This window comes from Podarcis erhardii (assembly GCF_964252035.2).
Source record: "Podarcis erhardii genome assembly, chromosome: 10".
In the NCBI taxonomy this organism is placed as follows: Eukaryota; Metazoa; Chordata; class Lepidosauria; order Squamata; family Lacertidae; genus Podarcis; species Podarcis erhardii.
The window spans coordinates 16,080,105-16,101,147 of record NC_138500.1 but is presented as its reverse complement, the minus strand read 5'-3'; the positions used below and the strand labels follow the sequence as shown (position 1 = coordinate 16,101,147).

General features: G+C 43.1%; 1 long non-coding RNA gene across 4 annotated transcripts in view; it reads left to right on the top strand.

Annotated features, from left to right (window-relative positions):
- The window catches only part of LOC309352037, a 101,281-nt gene that overhangs the window by 59,097 nt on the left and 21,141 nt on the right, over nucleotides 1–21,043 (top strand). For 2 of the 4 annotated variants that reach the window (XR_014161042.1, XR_014161043.1), the window contains one exon: nucleotides 9,920–11,805. The exons of the other annotated variants lie outside the window; for them this stretch is intronic. This is a non-coding gene — a long non-coding RNA (uncharacterized lncRNA). Of the gene's footprint in view, nucleotides 1–9,919; nucleotides 11,806–21,043 lie in introns of those variants that run through there. 4 annotated transcript variants of the gene reach the window in all.

Below are 21,043 nucleotides of genomic sequence, written 5' to 3'. Positions count from 1 at the left end.
AGAAGACATCTGAAGGCAGCCCTGTTTAGGGAAGCTTTTAATGTTTAACAGATTATTGTATTTTAATATTTTGTTGGAAGCCACCCAGAGTGGCTGCGGAAACCCAGCCAGATGGGTGTGGTATAATATTATTATTATTATTATTATTATTATTATTATTATTATTATTAGGCTGTGCTTTTAGACACCTCTTAAGATAGTCAAATTTTGCATGATAGTTCCTGCTGGGTACAACTGGATACCATTTTGATACAAGATGGCGGACTGAGTCTTTCAAAGCTGCACTGATTTTAACTGCTGATTTCCAAACTGCACTGATCATTTTGTTTCTTGAAATTCCCAAGCTAGGCCAGGTATTAGGCTGCTTGTGTACTATCAAACAAGTTCATTAAGATGGTGTTTGGTTATTGTAAGGATTACAGAGATAATGTGTTTGTTTGGACATGATGAATAACCCTGTTTTCCTGCTATGTGAATGAGCTTTCTTTTGCAGAATCTTGTTTTGAACATTCACAGTTCCCTGTTACAGGGAACCATGCTTTGTTTAAGCTGTGGTTTCAGAACAAGTGAGGACCTGAAATTAGTTTGATCCTGGCTTTTCTAATAAACGACAGTACCCCAAGTTCAGATAGAATGTAGACTGCGGTTTGTTTAAAAGCAGAAACAAAAAGCTCTGCAAGATGAGGGAATGTGTGAGCCCAATGTTCATGCAGGGTTTTCATGTAGTGAGAAATGAATGCAAAATAAAATGCAGTAACTTAAACTACACAGAAACCAAGCAGAACATTAAACAAAACAGCTTAGCAACTTAACACTTGCAACAGACCAAATAAACGGGAAAAGTTTTGCTGCCTTCTGAATGAACTCAGCCAACTGTCCAGAACGGCCTCTCTAGCCAGAGTTCCACATTTGTACAGTGGTACCTCAGGTTATATACTCTTCAGGTTACATACGCTTCAGGTTACAGACTCCGCTAACCCAGAAATAGTGCTTCAGGTTAAGAACTTTGCTTCAAGATGAGAACAGAAATCGTGCTCTGGCGGCGTGGCAGCAGCAGAAGGCCCCATTAGCTAAAGTGGTGCTTCAGGTTAAGAACAGTTTCAGGTTAAGTACGGACCTCCGGAACGAATCAAGTACTTAACCTGAGGTACCACTGTACCTCCCTTTCAAACACTTGCATTAACAGGGCAAATCACATAGCTAAATCTGATTGGCTGTGTGGCATTGTGACATCATCCCATATACCGCTTGATTACTCCATGTAATTCAGCCTTTCCCTTCTTCCCAAGTTAAGTTTGCACTCCTTTCTTTGTAAAGACCATCACTAATTATGTCCTCTAGAATGGCGTTCAGGGGTAGATGATTATCCTCTCCATTGCAGAGTTTGAGGAATATTTTTCCCTAGGCAGTTTTAACTTCCCTTTTTCTTCTTGTAATCCAGGTTTTTAAATTACTCCTTTTAATCACCATCTCAAAGTAATCACTAGGCAACAAAGTGTCCTGGGATTCTGGCTCAAGAGTCCAAAAATCCCACCCCACCCCCCAATCCTTTAAGAAGGTGATGCTATTCCTGCCTACCCTCCAAACATCCCCCATGATGCAACTGAGAAACTGGCCAAACAGGATTGAGGGTGAAAACAACAACAACAAAAGTATTTTCTGGATACCTTGCAGTATTCCACAGGGTGTTCTCTCCCCACCCCCCACCCCCCTTATGAGAATTTTTTTGATTAACACCTCAGCTTTTAATGATTATTGTCCTCTGCTGAATTCACTTCCATTAAAAACCATCTTTACCAACCTTGATTAAATTCTCCTTCTTTAGCTCTCACTGAGCCCTTTGTGCAATGCAGATTCCAACAGGGCAGCAATTAACCATGCCAACTTCCTTCCCCGGAGCAACTAGAAATCACTTTTTAAACATTTCTGGAGGGAGGTTCTAATGTGTGGTCTATGCAGATACGCAGCAGGAAGCCTTTTGATTTCTTGAAACACCCTGACAGTCATGTCACCTCGAGAGGCGGTACAGTGAATGTTCATATCATTCCTTCAGATATGCAATTCAGGTCAGTACGTAGGCTAGCCCTTTCTAATTATTATTTTTAAAAGTCACACCTTCACGGGCTCTGATGCAGGATATGCCTACATTTCATATGCAATTGACTCAACTATATCTTGACTAGCTCCCAAACTTGAAACTGTGTTCATATTTTCCAAAACACTGAAGTATGAAAGGGGGGGGGGGAATGTCTCCCACCCTGGTCATCCACAAGACCTACCCTCCATCCCTGCCTGTTATGGGGCAAAACTAATATCCTGTTTGCTACACATAAGGAGTGACCATGGCAACCAGAGAGAAGACAGTTGTTGCCACAAGAACTAAGAATTCTGGGATTTGAAACACAAGAGCAGACAAATACAACATTCCTAGAGTGAACATGTTTACACATGGGGAGGAATGTTGTCCAGCCAGCAGGTAAACTTCCTGTTTGCTTCTGGACTGGGTCAGACTTCCTCTGCATGTGACTAGAGGCAGGTGTGGCCTCACCTGTGCAGGTAATGACAAAAGCACAGGGCAGGGCAGCCATCTCTCTCTTTGACTACATGCATCGAAGAAGAAACATCTGCTTAGCCAAAGATGCTTCCAGCCAAGAGAGGACAAAGGGACTGTCTCCTTATGAGATAGTTTCCAGGTGTATGTTACTTTTCTAAGCTAAGCTAAGTCTGCCTTCTTGGATCCGATTGTGAACAGAATGTGAGTAAACTCTTTTTATACTTTTATAGAAGACTCTGTCATGTCTTATCTTTTATGAGGGAATAAGGGAGAAATACCAGAACAGTTATTATAGAGGCTTTAGCAAGCCTGAGCAAATGCATCCGCTGTGAGTTTAAAAGGGGGAATGTTACTCTGCTAAATTGTGAACTTGTTAGCACAAGTTGGAAAGGCTATAATCAAACAATCTATCCTCTCCTGCATCCCTCAACATTCCCACAAGAATATCCTGTTGGATCAGGCCAATGGCCCATCTGGTATATCATTTTGTTCTTATGGTAGTCAACCAGATCTCTGGGAAACCCGCAGGTAGAACCTGAGCACAAGACCACCCTCCCCTCTTTTGGTTTCCAGCAACTGGTATTCAGAAGCATTACTGCCTCCAACAGGGAAGGCATAGCTTAACCATCATGGCCAGCAGTCATTGATAGTCTTATCCTGGCCCTTGTCCTTGTTAGTCTTATTCTTCCCATCAATGGTGGGACATAGCCAAGGCATGAACTAAAGCTTTCAGTGAGGAGACTGTGATTCTGATCCTCTTGAAGTTCATAACGATATCAGTGCTATTTTCATAACCAGGCACTATTTTTTAATATAAGAAAATAGTATATTAACAAGGGTTAGGAAGTGCCGGCATACCAAAGGTAAACAACTAAGCAGTGTGAGTTAACAGGGGTCAATTTCTATGGAAAGTTCATATTACAGCAGTGACTCAGGAGGCCAGCATATTAGTAAATGAGGCTTCTGCCATATGGAAAGACTGATCCTTTCTCTATTGGGTATCAGCTAAAAGGTCAAGGCGAAATGAAGCCTGGGCGCATGCCAGGGCCACACTGCCATGTGTTGCTACATACTTTTGAGCTTATAACCCACCAGCAGTTACAAGAATCTAGGCTTAATTAGTTTAGCATCCTGTGGGTATCCTAGACTTAGATTAATAGGCTAAAGGGTATTATGTGTCAAAGAGGCAAAGAAAGAGGCAATGGATGGAAATGACCTAGTAGGAAAATGTTCCAGCTCAGAGAATCAGAAAGTTAACAAAGGCCAAAGGACCATCTAGTACAAACCGGTCTCTCAGCTGCAGGCAACATAGGAAGCTCCCTTATAGCTTGGTCTGTCTTCTCTACTCCTGAGACCCTCTGGGTAATGTAGGACTGCAACTCCCATCATCTTTGACCTTGGCCATGTTGGCTGGTGTCAGAGTCCATCAACATCTGGAGGGCCATAGGCTCCCCATCCCTGGTCTACTCAGGCTGGCATACCATGTGGTGATGGTGGCAGTGAAGAAAGCTTTGTCATGTAGTCAAGAAAGACACTCTTGAGGCCTGCTGCAACGACTCTGTGAAGTGCTTTAGGGACAAAATCTCTCAGATTCAGATAGACTTGGATGGCACAGTAAGAGCAAGTGCAATGGAGGTGTGAAGAGCACTAGCTAAAAAAATGTCAGCAGACGTCTAAAGCATAGGGAGAACCCCTACCTTAATGTCAATAAGCTGGGAGTTCCAAAACAAAGGTGATACCACACCAAAGGAATGGCACACAAACCTATCCCCAGGTTAGAGTACATAGGATTGGAAAACTCCCACCAAAACACATAATAGAATCTTATGAATGGCTCAGACATTAAAAAAAGATATAATGTGTCTTTCTAGTTAGCCGGATCTAACTTTTTGTAGCAGCTTACAAGTTGTGAATCAGGTTGGCCCAATTCCCATCTCAGAAACTATTTGTATGTATATTGTATTCCGTCTACACACCAAGAAATGTGTTAGTTGCCTTTGGTGTAGCTGGAAGAGCACAACTTCATTAAGATTATCTATATGCAATAGGGTATACGATCGATGGCAATTAACAACCATGACCAGAAAGGGATGGGGGAGGAGCGGTATTAGGAAATCTTAAAAGGTAAGGATGAGAGAGGACTTCTCAGATTATAGGATTTTCTTCTGCACACAATTCCCAATAGAAGCTTCTTTGACCTCGCACTGACCTCGCTGAATGACAGAGCACTATGGGATGTAAGGAAACCTCGCATACTGAAGAGGGAAAAGGTGGATTTGGATAACTCACAAGAGTTCAAATGAATTCAAACAGCATGTACCAGGATTTTTTTATTAAAAAAAATTAAAATTATCTATTACTGAAGAGTGGTCCACAGACTGCTTACTTGTGTGTAAGAGAATTTTGCAACGGGCAAACCTTAATGCAACTAAAGTACATCTTGTAAAAGTGGCGTCCAGAAACACAGTGTTTACCAATTCTTTTGCATCAAGATGGTTTTGCATCAAGTAGCCAACAGGGGCTTTTGTTAATAGTTCCACTGACTGCTAGGATGCTAAATAAAAAAATTCCTTCCAGTAGCACCTTAAAGACCAACTAAGTTAGTTCTTGGTATGAGCTTTCGTGTGCATGCACACTTCTTCAGATACGTGAATGCACACGAAAGCTCATACCAAGAACTAACTTAGTTGGTCTTTAAGGTGCTACTGGAAGGAATTTTTTTATTTTGTTTTGACTATGGCAGACCAACACGGCTACCTACCTGCTAGGATGCTGTTTCATGAATTGGTATCCAATAAAACTCAGTATTTGGGGCTTAAAACCCTCTTAATGGGGTTATCGCTTCTGCTATGCTCGGTGCAAACTTTGCTAGATAAGTGATTATTCCTAGAATTCTTTGTAAGGCACTTTGCTCTTTGTATAAGACATATACGCCTAATATACAAATTCTTGCAAGGCAGCTTTCCCTAATACAGTGCATTTTTGTATGCTATTTTCCCTAATATATAAATATTTTTGTTTCCCCATAGTGTATACTAAGGGTAACACATATACACTATTTGGCAGGAGAACTGCACTGAAAAATCCATAGAAGTGCAAATTGGAAAGATGATTGTGTTCCAGTACTTGTTATTGTTTCAGAAAGTGTGAATTAGGTAATACCTGGATGGGTGTGGGACTGCATGGATTCACTGGCAAGAGTGCCGGATGGGTCTGCTAGTGTCTCTACATAGCCCAAATCTCACCATTGCCCTGCACTGCCCTGCCTTCCCCTGGTAAGATGCAGTGACTTGTCAGATAGGTAAGCAGAACCTAGATAACATCCATGTTCACTGGAATTATAGAGGAATGAACAATGCGAGTATGTCTGCTTACTCTGAAGTAAGTTGTATTCTTCTCAATGGAACTTACGTACTGGTAAGTGTGCACAAGGCTTTGGTTGCCTAAGTGAACTGGATGGTCTTTTTTTATGATTGTTGTTGGTACCAGAAGGTCTATGGAAAGGAACAATGAATAGTTACCACCATACTTGTGAGTCATCTGGGAACTGACTTACAAGGTTCCTCCCCTCCCCACCAAAAAGTGTTTAGTGGCCAGGCATATGTGCTCCAAATTAAAGTACCGGTGCAGTTGTGCACCAGATGTCAAACGTTCAGAAATAAAAACCAAAAAAGATCCAGTTACCATCTGTCGAAATGCAGCGTGAAAACTGTCTGAGCAACACATGACCCCCAGATCATATTGGGTTCAGTCTAATGATGCAGCTGTCTATGGGGGGAACCAAAGAGATCAGCAGTGCACGAAAAGGCTTGAGCCAGTGATGGATGAGAGAACGGAGAATGTAGATGTACCTGTATCAGATGGACAGGCAAGTTAAAGTCTCAAGACAGAACAAATGAAACATCCACAGTACAAAGTGTCAGCGAGACTTCAGAGAAGGTTTTGGAGACTGAGACGCCTCATCAAGAAGCAGGGCGATAAGAAAACCTATTATAGGGGTAGCCAACATGGTGCCCTCTGGATGTTGTTGGGAGTAAAACTCCCATCATCTCTGACCATTGCCCATGCTGGCAAGGGCTTATGGGAGTTAGAGTCTACCAGTGTCTGAAAGGCACTAGAGATCAAAACAGATACAGAAAATAACCTTTTCTTTTCACTAAAAGAGGGGATATAACAAATGGGGGAGGCGAGGCAACAATATGAAGAAGGACTCGTGCTGAAAAAGAGATCTGAATCTGGTCACTGCCTGGACAGGAAGACAGAGATGGAGAACTTTTGTCCTTCCAGATGTTGCTGGATTTCAACTGCCATTGGCCAGTGTGGCCAATGGCCAAAGATGATGGGAGTTGTACATCAAGAGTATCTGGAAGGTCCCGGTTTCCTCATTGCTGCCATGAAGGCCATTCTTGTTACTATAATCCTAAAATGAAACCCACCAGCCTACCCATGCACTGGATTTGCCTGCTCAACCAGTGTTAGCAGCAACTACCAAATAGGGGCTGGGAGGATTTTACTTGGTTGACATTTAAAGGTGAACCTACCTAATCTGCACTTTCTGAAACAAAACAAGAACTGAAACCCAGGTATTCCTTGAATTTTTCAGTGCAGTACCAAGGAATGTGGACAAATATGCATATACTTTAGTAACATGTGCATACAATGGATATCCACATATATCCACATACAATGGATATTAGTGGAAATTAGTGGAAATATCATGGGGAAATGCATTATATTGGGAGGAATGGGTATAAGGGAAAAATGCATACAAAAATAGTCAGCATGGATTTCTGAAAAATAAGTCATGTCAGACGAACCTGATCTCATTTTTTGACAGAATTACAAGCCTGGTAGATGAAGGGAACGCAGTGGATGTAGCCTACCTTGATTTCAGCAAGGCATTTGACAAGGTGCCCCATGATATTCTTGTAAAGAAGCTGGTAAAATGCGGTCTTGACTATGCTACCACTCAGTGGATTTGTAACTGGCTGACTGACCAAACCCAAAGGGTGCTCATCAATGGTTCCTCTTCATCCTGGAGAAGAGTGACTAGTGGGGTGCCACAGGGTTCTGTCTTGGGCCCGGTCTTATTCAACATCTTTATCAACGACTTGGATGATGGACTCAAGGGCATCCTGATCAAATTTGCAGATGACACCAAACTGGGAGGGGTGGCTAACACCCCAGAGGACAGGATCACACTTCAAAACGACCTTGACAGATTAGAGAACTGGGCCAAAACAAACAAGATGAATTTTAACAGGGAGAAATGTAAAGTATTGCACTTGGGCAAAAAAAATGAGAGGCACAAATACAAGATGGGTGACACCTGGCTTGAGAGCAGTACATGTGAAAAGGATCTAGGAGTCTTGGTAGACCACAAACTTGACATGAGCCAACAGTGTGACGCAGCAGCTAAAAAAGCCAATGCAATTCTGGGCTGCATCAATAGGAGTATAGCATCAAGATCAAGGGAAGTAATAGTGCCACTGTATTCTGCTCTGGTCAGACCTCACCTGGAGTACTGTGTCCAGTTCTGGGCACCACAGTTCAAGAAGGACACTGACAAACTGGAACGTGTCCAGAGGAGGGCAACCAAAATGGTCAAAGGCCTGGAAACGATGCCTTATGAGGAACGGCTAAGGGAGCTAGGCATGTTTAGCCTGGAGAAGAGGAGGTTAAGGGGTGATATGATAGCCATGTTCAAATATATAAAAGGATGTCACATAGAGGAGGGAGAAAGGTTGTTTTCTGCTGCTCCAGAGAAGCGGACACGGAGCAATGGTTCCAAACTACAAGAAAGAAGATTCCACTTAAACATTAGGAAGAACTTCCTGACAGGAAGAGCTGTTCGACAGTGGAATTTGCTGCCAAGGAGTGTGGTGGAGTCTCCTTCTTTGGAGGTCTTTAAGCAGAGGCTTGATAACCATATGTCAGGAGTGCTCTGATGGTGTTTCCTGCTTGGCAGGGGGTTGGACTTGATGGCCCTTGTGGTCTCTTCCAACTCTATGATTCTATCATTCTATGAAAAATGCGTATATTATGAGAAATTCAAACTGAAATGTTGCTCAATTTTCATTATTATTTTTTTTTTTGGGAAATATAAAGGGATATGGAAATGTGAAGAACTGAACTGAAGAGTGGAAAAATGAGAAAGTGAGAGAAGTTGAAATTGACATATTTACCCATCCCTACTAGAAGAACAGGGCTGGGCAGACAAAGGTGCGAAGGGCTGTTGTTTAGCCCACCCAGTGTAGACTCATTTCCCAGCAATACAGCCTCAAATTGCCAATAAAATAAATTGAAGGGGACATAATGGCAAAGCATGAATCACAGCACCAGCCTGTTCTGCATGCCGCTTCTGTAATTTCCCCCTGATTTATTGGAAAGAGAATGGGGCTAAAAGTTGCCTCATTTTGCCACAATGTTTTCATTTTGAAAAGCCCTGTCAGTCAACAGTCCATTCTCTATTTATGATTCAATTCTCTAGATGCCTTACCTGCATTGTCAAGCTTCCATTGAAAACCCCTCTATTGTTGAATATAGACTCTTACTAATAAATACAGTTGCCTTGAAAGTGAAGGGTTGTTTCAAAATTAACCTTGACTCTAGTGCAAAAGAGTCTTTTTCCTGAAATGAAAAGATGCGCTATTTTACACAAGCAGGGAACCATTTACTCAAGCATTCTGGCATAGAAGTCAACTGTTTCTCTTGAATAATCCTGGGAGGGACTCAAATGTATTTCGATATAAGGCTAGATCTTGTTAAGTTTTATTCATGTTTCAAAGATTATCTTTATTTTTTAAAAAAGCACGCAAAATTGCAGCAAGAGTCCCAGTTTTATGCTAGGCACCAACACTACAGAAGGGGGGGGTGAGGAATCAAACGGCACATTAATAAACTAAATATTACCTCCCACTGATCTTTGGCTACTAGGCAGACACATTGCTTTCTTGATAGCCTCCTAAGAGGGTCTTCAATAAAGTAAAACTCTTGAGTTTGACGTGTTTCTCTTGCAGGCTGCCAGGAAAGTCTAAATTGAGTCCCTAGTTGTTTTTTAGATTAATCCATTGGAGAGTCCAGAATCTGGCAAGAGTATTTTAGAAGTTTTTGAAAATTCATTTAGCCTTGTGTGTGTGTCTGTTTGTGCAAATATGTATGAGGGAGACCGACACGGAATGCCTACTTATAAATTGATCCTCTAATCAAACCTAGGAAATCTTAGAATGACTTAGAATTCCTAGATTTAAATTGTTTTCTTAGGAACCAGCTTGGAAAGAGAGAGAGAGGAGGATGGCAGTGTGTCAGTGATAAAAGGAATGCTGTTGCTTCTCCTGCTGTATTCTCTTCCCCTGTTTTTCAAAGGCAGGGAGAAGCACCAGCAGTCAGCGCTTCCTGGAAATCTAGCTCTCTCAAGGAACATAAGTACACAAAAAGAGCCCTGCTGGATCTGGCCAAAGACCCATCTAGTCCACCATCCTGGACAACCAGCGGACAACCAGATGCTTATGGGAAGCCTGCAAGCAAGACCTGAGTGCAGCAGTGTTCTCCCCACATTTGATTCCCGGCAGAGGTATTCAGAGGCATGACAGTGGCTGGCTAGTAGCCATTGATAGCCTTATCCACTCTGAATTTGTCCAATCCTCTTTCCAAGCCATGCCAATTGGTGGCCACCACAATATTTCCCCCTAGCTACCCTCTGTTAAGCAGCTGCTCACCTGCTTGGGCTCAGGTAGGCACCTCCAACCTACCACACTGTCTGCTACTGAGGATGGCAATGTTTTCTAGTATGTCTTTAGCCAAAGAAAAATCACCTCCTTAAATCAGGGGAGGACAGACTGCTACAGAGAAAGTCAAGTATACAGTTTTGGTTGTTGGTTCCTGCATTCGACTAGATGACCCTTGGAGTCCCTTCCAGCTGTGGCAAAGCTCCTTTGAAAATGTGTAGCCGTAGAGGAAATTGGGTTTGCTAAGTTCAGTCCTATGCATGGACTCGGACGTGTGCCCCACTCTCTGTTGGGGCTAACCCCCCAGATAAATGGGGTTGCAGCCAACTTTTAAAATTATTTCTACCCCACCTTTTCTTCAAGAAGCTTGCGGAGGTGCACAAGAACCCTGTGAAGTAGGTTAGGCTGAAAGATGCTGACTGGCCCTAGCTTACCCAGTGAGCTGCAGCGTCTTATGGGGATTTGAATTTGACACTTGAACCACCAGACCACACTGGCTTAGTGCTGTAATCTTATGCATGCTTAACTGGAATTCCTGCAGACACAGTGGGGTTTACATCTGAGGAAGCCTGGATAGGGTTGCACTGCAATGCTGTGGTCCTGGACATATCCACCTGTGAGTCCTTCTCACTCAACTTCATGGAATTTAGTGTAAACACACATAGGATTTTTTTGCAAATATATTATAGTCAAGTGATCCTTGGTATAAGAACATGGTTATTACAAGTGGTTATTATTCAACTCCTCTTCATGGATCACTGCCTTGTCGTGGCAAAGGGGGCTTGAATAACTCAGAGAAGCTATGAGCTATGCCATGCAGGGCCACCCAAGACAGACAGGTCATAGCCGAGAATTTAGACTAAATGTGATCCACCTGGAGAAGGAACTGGCAAACCACTCCAGTATTTTTGCCATGAAAACTCCAGAGACATTAAAAAGGAGAAGCTCTGTGAAGAAATTTCCAAGGCATGCTTGGATTCATGGGGTCGCGGGGAGTCGGACACGACTAAGACGACTAAATGACTAAATGACTATTATTCAACTGCTCATTGTCAAATGATATGCTTTTTCTGACCCACCTTACTTCATCTCTTGCATGTAATATCTGCCATACATTTTAGTGGGGGAAGAACTGGGCCTAATATTTCCAGTAATATAAGGGTGTGTGTGTGTGTGTGTTGTGACTATTAAGGCATTGCATCATTACCATCACTGTTTTGTTTTTGTTCCTTTGTTACCAGGCAAGGAACAAGACTTTACTGAGAAAAAACAAAAACAAATGCACTTTTTGTGCTGATTTTTTTTTTTTAAAAAAAAACTTGTGCCACAATAATTTATTCCTTGGCTCCATCATTTGAATAATGAGATTGGGGGAAAGGGGAGGGAATTCTGTTGGAGAATACTGAATTATTAGGCAATCCCTGGAATGGCTGGCTAGAATTGGAGTAAACATCATCATCATCATCAGACTCAAGAATCCAAGGGTTGGATTTTGACTAACTTGTTGCACTCGTGAAAGCCAGCACAAGAGAAGGAATGAGGTGATTACTCCATCTGCCAAGCAGAAGTTGCTTGCATTGGTGGTATAATGTCCTTAGCGGTATGTTGAATTCCACCCCAAATTGATGCTGAAGATCCACCTGACTTCAGTTTGTAGTGATTAGAAAAGCAAACTCTCATTAGGAAAGGGACACACCCTATCGATGGCACACAGCTGGACCACAGAGGGTGGGGAACTTGTGGTCCTCCAGATGTTGCTGGACTGCAACTCCTATCAGCTCCAGTCAACATGGCCAGTGGCCAGTGATTATGGGAGCTGTGGTCACAGATCACAGGTTCCTTATAAAGATATCATGGATTCAATCCAGGACATTTTCAGTTTAAAAAATCAGATAGCAAATGAAGGCTGCTCCCAGTCAGAATACAGAGGATCCTGAATGGGGTGTAGGGGCATCACAACACACTCACGCACTCTCTCTTAGGGCCCACCAAGGCCCCCTGCCTTTGTTATTTTTTCCTTCTCCTAGATGAGCTCCCTTCCCAGGTTGCCCAGCCCCATCTGGTCCTCACTTCCCTCTACAACACATTCAGTAACTGCCTTCTTGACCACTGGACCCATGATTGGTCTCATCTGCTCAATGGGCTGGAGCCCGTCTTTGTATGCAGGAAAGTCCCTAACTCACTGGGGGTTTGAGACCCATAGGCTAGCCTCAACCTAGTTTAGATGGCCAGTTGAAGCCATTTCCTGAGGTTTAGCTGCTGTTGCAAGCTAAGTGTAGGGTGGCGACCAACTGTGGACAGGCCACCTCAGAAGAAGCATGACGTGTCCCCCACCAGAGGTACTACCCCTCCCCTAACAAACCACACACACCACTGCAGTAAACAAAGCACACAAATTATGGCAATCTGGCCACCATACAAACTTTTCAACCCTGGAATTAGTTTGCTAAAGAGACTGTCTTGATGGCTCTTTAAAAGCCGCCAATGGTGGCTCTAATTTGGTGTCCCATGAAAGATGCTAGATAGCTCTGGACCACTCAAAAGCTTGTAACTTCTTCTCTTTTTTGGGTAATATTTAGGTTGGCCCAATAAAGATGTTGCCCCAAACAAAATAACATAAATTAAATGATGCACAGAAATTACTGCCATCCCATGTGTGTCTAAGGTTTCTTTTGTCCTATATTTAGGACAGTAACAGCACTGCTGTTCTTGCCCTTAGCAATGGTTTCATTTTATTAAATTATATTTTGTTTTGTTTTTACGATGGTGAATAAACTTCCAGGAAATGCAGCATCCTTTTGATGCTTCGTCCCCTTGGAGGAGAAAGTTTACTTTGTTGGAATGAGATACTGGGAAAAGAGCGAGCAAGCTATTAATAAACGAAACTTCTTATGCGTGGCAAACTATTTTGTATATGCTCAGCATGGGGAATTCTTCAAATGGCTTTCTTTTTATGAATAATTGTAAATTTAATGTTGGCGTCAATAACTCCTTAAAACAGCTTATTCTGTTTCTGAGTTACACACTTCTGAGTGCCGCAACGTAACTTTGATGGAACTGGGGGCATAATTTTTATTTTCTGACGGATGGATACAAAGGGAAATAAGATCTCAAATTGCTGGAATTACCTGCTTTCCTTTCCTTTTTAAGCAGCAGGCAAATAAGTGTAAGCATTAAAGTTTGGACAATGAGACCGTAAAACACGAGTGGAATGACTTATTTCAAATTTACTAGCTGGTTATGAAGGAGACAGCTGCTGCAGCAGCATCCATAATAACTGCTGGCACAAAAAAAATGATGCAGCAACAATGATGTGGGAAAGGAACTGGATGAAGCTACATTATACCAAGTCAGACCTTTGGTCCATGGAGCTCAGTACCATCTAACCCAAGAGCCACACCTGGAACTAGGTGAGGAGAATGCAGCTGAATTGGACACAGCTGTGGGCAGCCAGAGGAAGTACCATCCACCTTGGGCCTGCCCATAAAAAACAAGTCTAGAGTGAAAGATTAAGGTGATGCTTTCTGTTTCCAGGATGTCTTCTCATTGTGGGCAAGCTCAGAGTTTGTTTGGGAAATGATATACAATGAATTGAAAAGGATGTTTAAAATAACTTTAATAAACACACACCCACACACCCACACACCCCAGAAGCTTTTCTTTTGGGAATTATAGGGACAGGACTACTTAAATTATACAGAAATTTATTTATATTTACATCAGCAAGAATGCTACTTGCCCCAAAGTGGAAAGAAGCAGAAGCCCCAGAAAAGGAAGAATGGATACAAAAACGCATGGAATATGCAGAAATTTGGAAATTTTAAATTGATTGTAAAACTAATGAAATATATAAATTTGAAAAATATAAATGAAAAACTTTTTTAAAAAGCATTTGTTTGGACCCTGTGTGAGAGTCCCGAGGCTGAAAGGAAGGGTGTGCAAAAGGAAAGTGAATGGATACTGATTGATATGTTATTGACTTTGTATTAATGTAACACTTTTAAATGTAACTGTATATTTTTTGTAATATTTTTGTTTAAGTTGGCTGTTGCAGCTTCAGTTTTCTGCACGCCACTCAGGGATCCTTTTAATATGTTAAGTGGTGTAGAAATGGTGTAAACTAATAATAATAATAATAATAATAATAATAATAATAATAATAGGTAAAGTTAAGGTAAAGGACCCCTGGATGGTTAGGTCCAGTCAAAGGCGACTGTGGGGTTGCACGCTCATCTCGCTTTCAGGCTGAGGGAGTCAGTGTTTGTCTAGAGACAGCTTTCCAGGTCATGTGGCCAGAATGACTAAACCGCTTCTGGTGCAGTGGAACACCATAATGGAAACCAGAGCGCTTGGAAACACCATTTACCTTCCTGCCACAGTGGTACCTATTTATTTACTTGCACTGGCGTGCTTTCGAACTGCTAGGTTGGCAGGAGTTGGGACAGAGCAATGGGAGCTCACTCTGTTGCGGGGATTCGAAACCACCGACCTTCTGATCGGCAATAACAACAACAACAATGCAACTACTAAACTACTACTTTGGATTTTGGAGCAAATGTGGTTTTCAGAACCTACTCTTCCTGGATCAACTCCTTCCCCCCAAGGTCTTCTTGTGGGGAGATACACACAAGCGTAACTCTTTTCTATCCCTTCCTCTGCTCTAAAATGGGGTTACACAGCTCCAAGCTGGAAATAGCCTAATGGTATTTACATACCTTATCAATGAGCTTTTGCTATACAGCAATTCTTCAGTATTCCAGAGGCAACAAAGGTGATATGTTTACGTTGTAGCTCTGTGTGCTAATTTCTTTATCAAACCTCTGAGCACGAAGTAACAGAATGATAATGGGCATAGCACAGAACAAACCCGACCCTTAAACGTTGGAAAAACAGCCTTCTCGGAAATGTTTGCTTTCCCTGCCCCTCTCACGTGTCCCTTGAGCGTATAACAAGATGACTGAAGTTTTGAGGGCCCCAGGGACGAATTTAATGAATCAGTGTTCTCAGCTCGCATTATATAAATCCATATACATAAATAGATATATTTGTGTGTGCGTGCGTGTGGTTTTTTTTTTTTTAAAAAAAAAGTTTAAAGAGGATTTTATTAGGGGTTGATGAGTCGCAAATCTGAGGGCCTCATTTCCCCATTTGCCTTGGAAAGAAATCTGAACCCAGAAATGACCTTTATTTGTGAAACCGGCTCCCAGTTTTCTTTTCATTCTACAAAGTTTAAGCATTTCTGATGATGGAAACACTATACATCAACTCTTCAGCCACTGTGAGAACAGGATGTGGGACTAGATGGGCCATTGGCCAGTTTTTATGTCCTTATGTGCCTGAGGCAACTTCAGACCATGGACCAAAATGCTGCAAAGGTATGGGATTACTGCCAAGAACAGTATCCCAAGTCCTCTCCCTCCCCCATCCATAACTTGATATTCTTACATTGTGTATTTTCCACTTCCATTGTGGAGCAGAAGAAGGGAAGCATGCATCACAGTGGTCACACTTGTGTCATACATTTAAAGCCATTTTAAGAGTAATGGCTTCCCCTGAGCAATCCTGAGAACTGGGTGGAGCTTGAAGGATGCCCCCATTCCCCTCACAGTTCCCAGATGGGTTTAACAATCAATCTCTCTCCCCAGGGAACTCTGGGAACTGTAGCACTGGGAAGGGAATACGGGCTCTCCTAACAAATCTCAGCACACAATTGCCAGGAATCTTTGGGGGAAGCCATGGTCAGGCCTAGACAGAGGGGGGGGGGCATATGGACCACTTGGCCCGGGCCTCCGATTCCAAAGGGGGCCTCAGTCAGCATAAATTCCCTATGTATTTTTAAAAGGCACTATTGGAAAATATAGATATACATTTTCCATTTTGTCTTTATATGCAGATACGGTTCAAGCCTTGAAATAAAATTATTTGTCAGCATAACTTTTGTGAAAATTATTTATATACTTATTTATTTATAAGACTCCAGTTATCCCCAGGGTAAAAAAAAGGGGGGGGGGCAAATTATCTACCTGTCCCGGGCCTCTGCCTGGCTTTGCAAGACCTGGCCATGGTTGTTTACATGAGCTAGACCAGTGACTGGGAGCAGCTGCCGGGACCATATAACACTGGCCCTAAAGGATCTACACTGGTTTTCAGTACAGTGGTACCTCAGGTTAAGAACTTAATTCGTTCTGGAGGTCCGTTCTTAAGCTGAAACTGTTCTTAACCTGAGACACCATTTTAGCTAATGGGGCCTCCCACTGCCACCACGCCGCTGCCATGCAATTTCTGTTCTCATTCTGAAGCAAAGTTCTTAACCCGAGGTATTGTTTCTGGGTTAGCGGAATCTGTAACCTGTACCATATGCAACCTGCAGCGTCTGTAACCCAAGGTAGCACTGTATATTTCTGAGAGCAGTTCAAAATGTTGGTGTTGACCTTTGAAGCCTCGGCCTTCTATACCTGAAGGAGCATCTCCACCCCCATCGTTCTGCTCGGACACTGAGGTCCAGCTCCAAGCACTGACAGAGGAAGATGGGTGCAGGGGGGGCACACTGCTCCGGGTGTCAGCCCTGAGTGGGGGCAACATTTGGTGTGCTGCCCCCCCGTGACTCGGACCCCATGCCTACCGTGAACCGTCAGGGGAAGCTGCTGCGCCGCTTTGCTGGTTCCTTCCTCTCCCCTTCCCACTTGCCTGCCTCCTTCCCCTTCCTCTCCCCTGCCTGCCTGCCTCCTCCAGCTGGGAGTGCGGCGCAGCAGCTCCCCCCTTCCCCTGATTGCTGGCTGTAGGTGTAGGAATCATGGGTGAGTGGTGTGCCGTTGCCCCGTGCTCCTGGCTGGAGGAGGCAGGCAGGCAGGGGAGAGGACAAGAGGGAGGCAGGTGAGTGGGAAGGGGAGATGAAGGAAGAGAGATTGGTGGGTGGGTGCACAGCTATCCCATGCCTGGGAGGGCACCCTCTGCGCCCCTCGGGAACGCACCTGCCCTGGGTAGCACGGGCATATGCTCTGCCACTGGCTCCGAGGGCCTTTTGGTGGTTCCCTCACTGAGAGGAGTGAAACTACAGGGAAGCAGGCAGAAGGGCTTTTTGGTTGCCACCTCCCGTCAGATGTCAAGGAGGTAACAACCGAATAATTTTTTTCTAGGCTTCTAAAGGCAGCCCTGTTTCAGGAAGCTTTTAATGTTTAATGTTGTTGTTTCTTGTAATTTTGTTGGAAGCCACCCAGAGAAGCCGCCCATAGAAAATAAACAATATTAAAAATCCTGATAACAATAATTATCAATTGAGAAAATAACACCGGTCTTGAAAGACCTACACTGGCTCCCAGTACGTTTCCGAGCACAATTCAAAGTGTTGGTGCTGACCTTTAAAGCCCTAAATGGCCCCGGCCCAGTATACCTGAAGGAGCGTCTCCACCCCCATTGTTCTGCCCGGACACTGAGGTCCAGCTCCGAAGTTCCCTCGCTGCGAGAAGCCAAGTTACAAGGAACCTTGCAGAGGACCTTCTTGGTAGTGGCACCCGCCCTGTGGAACGCCCTCCCACCAGATGTCAAAGAGAAAAATAACTACCAAACCTTTAGAAGACATCTGAAGGCAGCCCTGTTTAGGGAAGCTTTTAATGTTTAATAGGTTATTGTATTTTAGTGTTTTGTTGGAAGCCGCCCAGAGTGGCTGGGGAAACCCAGTCAGATGGGTGGGGTATAAATAAAAAAATATTATTATTATATTATTATTATAATTAGAGACAGGCCGATATGCACTCCACACTAAAAGAGAATTTAATTCTGCATTAAAAACATTCATATTCCGTAAAGAGAAACAATTAATTCTCTGATCTGCCTAAACTATGCACCCTGAAATATGGTGGCTCCAGATTTTAAGGAGACCCTCAGTAGAGTGTACATTGGTACCTTGGTTCTCTAACTTAATCCATTCCGGAAGTCCTTTCCAAAACCAAAGTGTTCCAAAACCAAGGCACGCTTTCCCATAGAAAGTAATGCAAAACGGATTAATCCGTTCCAGACTTTTAAAAACAACCCCTAAAACAGCAATTTAACATGAATTTTACCATCTAATGAGACCATTGATCCATAAAATGAAAGTAGTAATCAATGTACTGTATGTACTATAAAATAAATAAGACAGTCACAAAAACAAATTAACCAAAAGAGCCTCAAAAACAAAAATGAAAAATAAATAGCAGAAACAAAAGCACCAAACTTAATCCATTTCAGAAGTCCGTTTGACTTCTGAAATGTTTGAAAACCAAGGCGCAGCTTCTGATTGGTTCAGGCACCCCAGAAACAATAGCCAACAGCCGCATCGGACGTTCAGCTTCCGAAAAATGTTCAGAAACCAGAACACTTAATTCCAGGTTTTCGGCGTTTGGGAACCAAGGCATTTGAGAACCAAGGTACCACTGTACTCTGATGGGCCCCCTTTTGGTGGACCCTAGTGGTGGCAGTGGTAGGTAGACAACCATTTTAATTTACAGAGCAGCTCGAAGTCCTGTATTCTTTGGTTAAATCTCACTCTAATCAAAAACAAATCTCCTTGTGTGAGGTAGTCAAATTCAACCCACCAAATATATTTGAGATTTTGCTGCAAGGGGTGCCAACCTTTCAGAAAAAAAATGCCCTGTTTTCGGGTAAGACCTTAACTGATTGCACTCACAATACTGTTTCTGGACCCTGGAGTCTGCATTAAAACCCCCCATGGAATAGGCTTGTTCAGTTTTAATTAATTATGTGCAATGTAAATTAGTGCACAACAGCATATTTTTTTAAAAAGAAAATTAAAGAGGAAAACATATTAATTCAGAATTCAGATTCCCCTATATATATTTAGGGAGAGGGTAAACTAGATATTTTCAAGTACAAAGCCCCGGACTCTCCTTGATGTTGCTCAGCTGTGGTAAAGAATGAAATCGTTGACTTCATGATGCTAAGCACTCCGCTGGGAAACACAAACAGAGTTCATAAACTGAAGCATTCATTTCACGAGCTTTTATTAAAAGGTTTCACCTCTAAATTGAACTGTCGTACGTTGTTAGAAAACTTAAGTTTTTTTTTTTTTTTAAAGCGCAGTTTCTTTTAACTATGCATTTAAAAGAGAGAGAGAAGCTTTCTGCCTTTTTTCATATATTTCGGGCTTGACCTCTTTCACGCGCGGTCAGCAATCTAGAGAGCATTTAATCAAATTGGCTGGAAAATAAAATTATGTTATATGTAGTCTGCTCCTCCCTGCCCACCCCTCCCCACCCCGGGTGCTGCCGAAGGAGTTCCCGTTCCCCACGAAAATCTCCAACACGACCCTAACCTTGTTAATGTAGTTTTTCGCAAATTCTGTCTATCTCCCCAGCAGGCTCTTTGGAGTTCACTCCGAGAGAAAAAAAAAACACTACAGTCTAAGATTAAAAGATATCCGCCAGATGAGAAGGACATTCGGTAATTTATAAATCATTCATTGGTGACATTGCTTTCTGCAGCTTTTCAAGGAATTGGATTAACTGCTTTTGCAGTTCCTTCAAATGTTGCTTTTCTACAGACAGTGTCATAGGTCATTACCGGCTTTTCCCTTATGTAAGCAATTCCAGCTTTCTATTAAAAATACTAATTTCCACCCCACTACAGAATCTTTTTTTGAAGAAGCAAGTATATTAAAAAGAGAAGAAGGAAGCACCACAACTTGCTTTGAAATATTAAAGGAATATATTTAAGTGAAGGGCTTCGATGTAGGGGTTCCCCTCCCCCCCTTCCTGGTTCCCGATGACAGTAAGATTTTAGCCTACGAAGTCAATAGTAAATTTTATTAAAGTCATTATTTTCCTGTTCCAGGCCTCACTCTTTAAATAAACTATAGCTGACAATGCTGTCTTACATGCCGCCGTGCTGCAAAACGGCCTTCTCTTTATTACCACAGGGATGTTGCAGGAACATTGGAAGGCCTTTTTTCTGCACTGGTAAGGGCTCATTGGCACAGCTGGCCTTTGGCGGTTCTTGGCAGGCAGCTTTTATAGGTAGAACCTGTGTGCCTCCCTTTCCAGGCAGCCCTGAGTGGAGGAATCAGTGCTGAAACCCACTTTTTGTTTGCTTCCTTTCTCCTTCCCAATTCGGCATAAACAGCTGGGTTGGTGTCAGACTGGTGACCCTCCATTGACAGGGCGCCCCCTGGTAAAAACATCTAAGACCAGCATCCTGTTCGGACAGTGAAGTAGAGTGTCATGAATGAGCCAGCGCCCAGGGAAGGTTTGCAGCGAGCTCCCAGGGAAGGGTTGCTGCCAAATGAAGAAAGCAGTCAGGAACACAGAGGGTTAACTGCCATGCAGGATGAGCACTGGCTAGTGCCAACTGCCCTGCCCCTTGGAATGCCCCCTGATAAGGGAATGGTGGAGAACAAGCTAGAACACAGTCAAAGCTCGCTGGAAGCACTAACAGGCAGGAAAGAGTTAAGAGGCAGCCTCTCAGAGAATGGGGAAGAGGAGGGAGCTGACCCACTCAGTCCGAGGTCTCGATGAATGGGAGGGCTGCAAGATAGGAAGCAAAACAAAAGACGTATGAAGCAAAAGTTCAGTTGCTTCTTGGTCTCGCGGGAAGCAGACTTCAGAAGGGTCATCTTGATTGATGATGGCGGAGGCTGTGTTGAGAACGTCCGGAGTTATCTGTTTGTTTTGACAATAAACCATCCTTTCCCAATAACAACGCTCACTGTGGTATCAAGCTGGGGACTGGACTCCTGACATAGAGTAGAGTTCGAAGGGACCACAAGGGT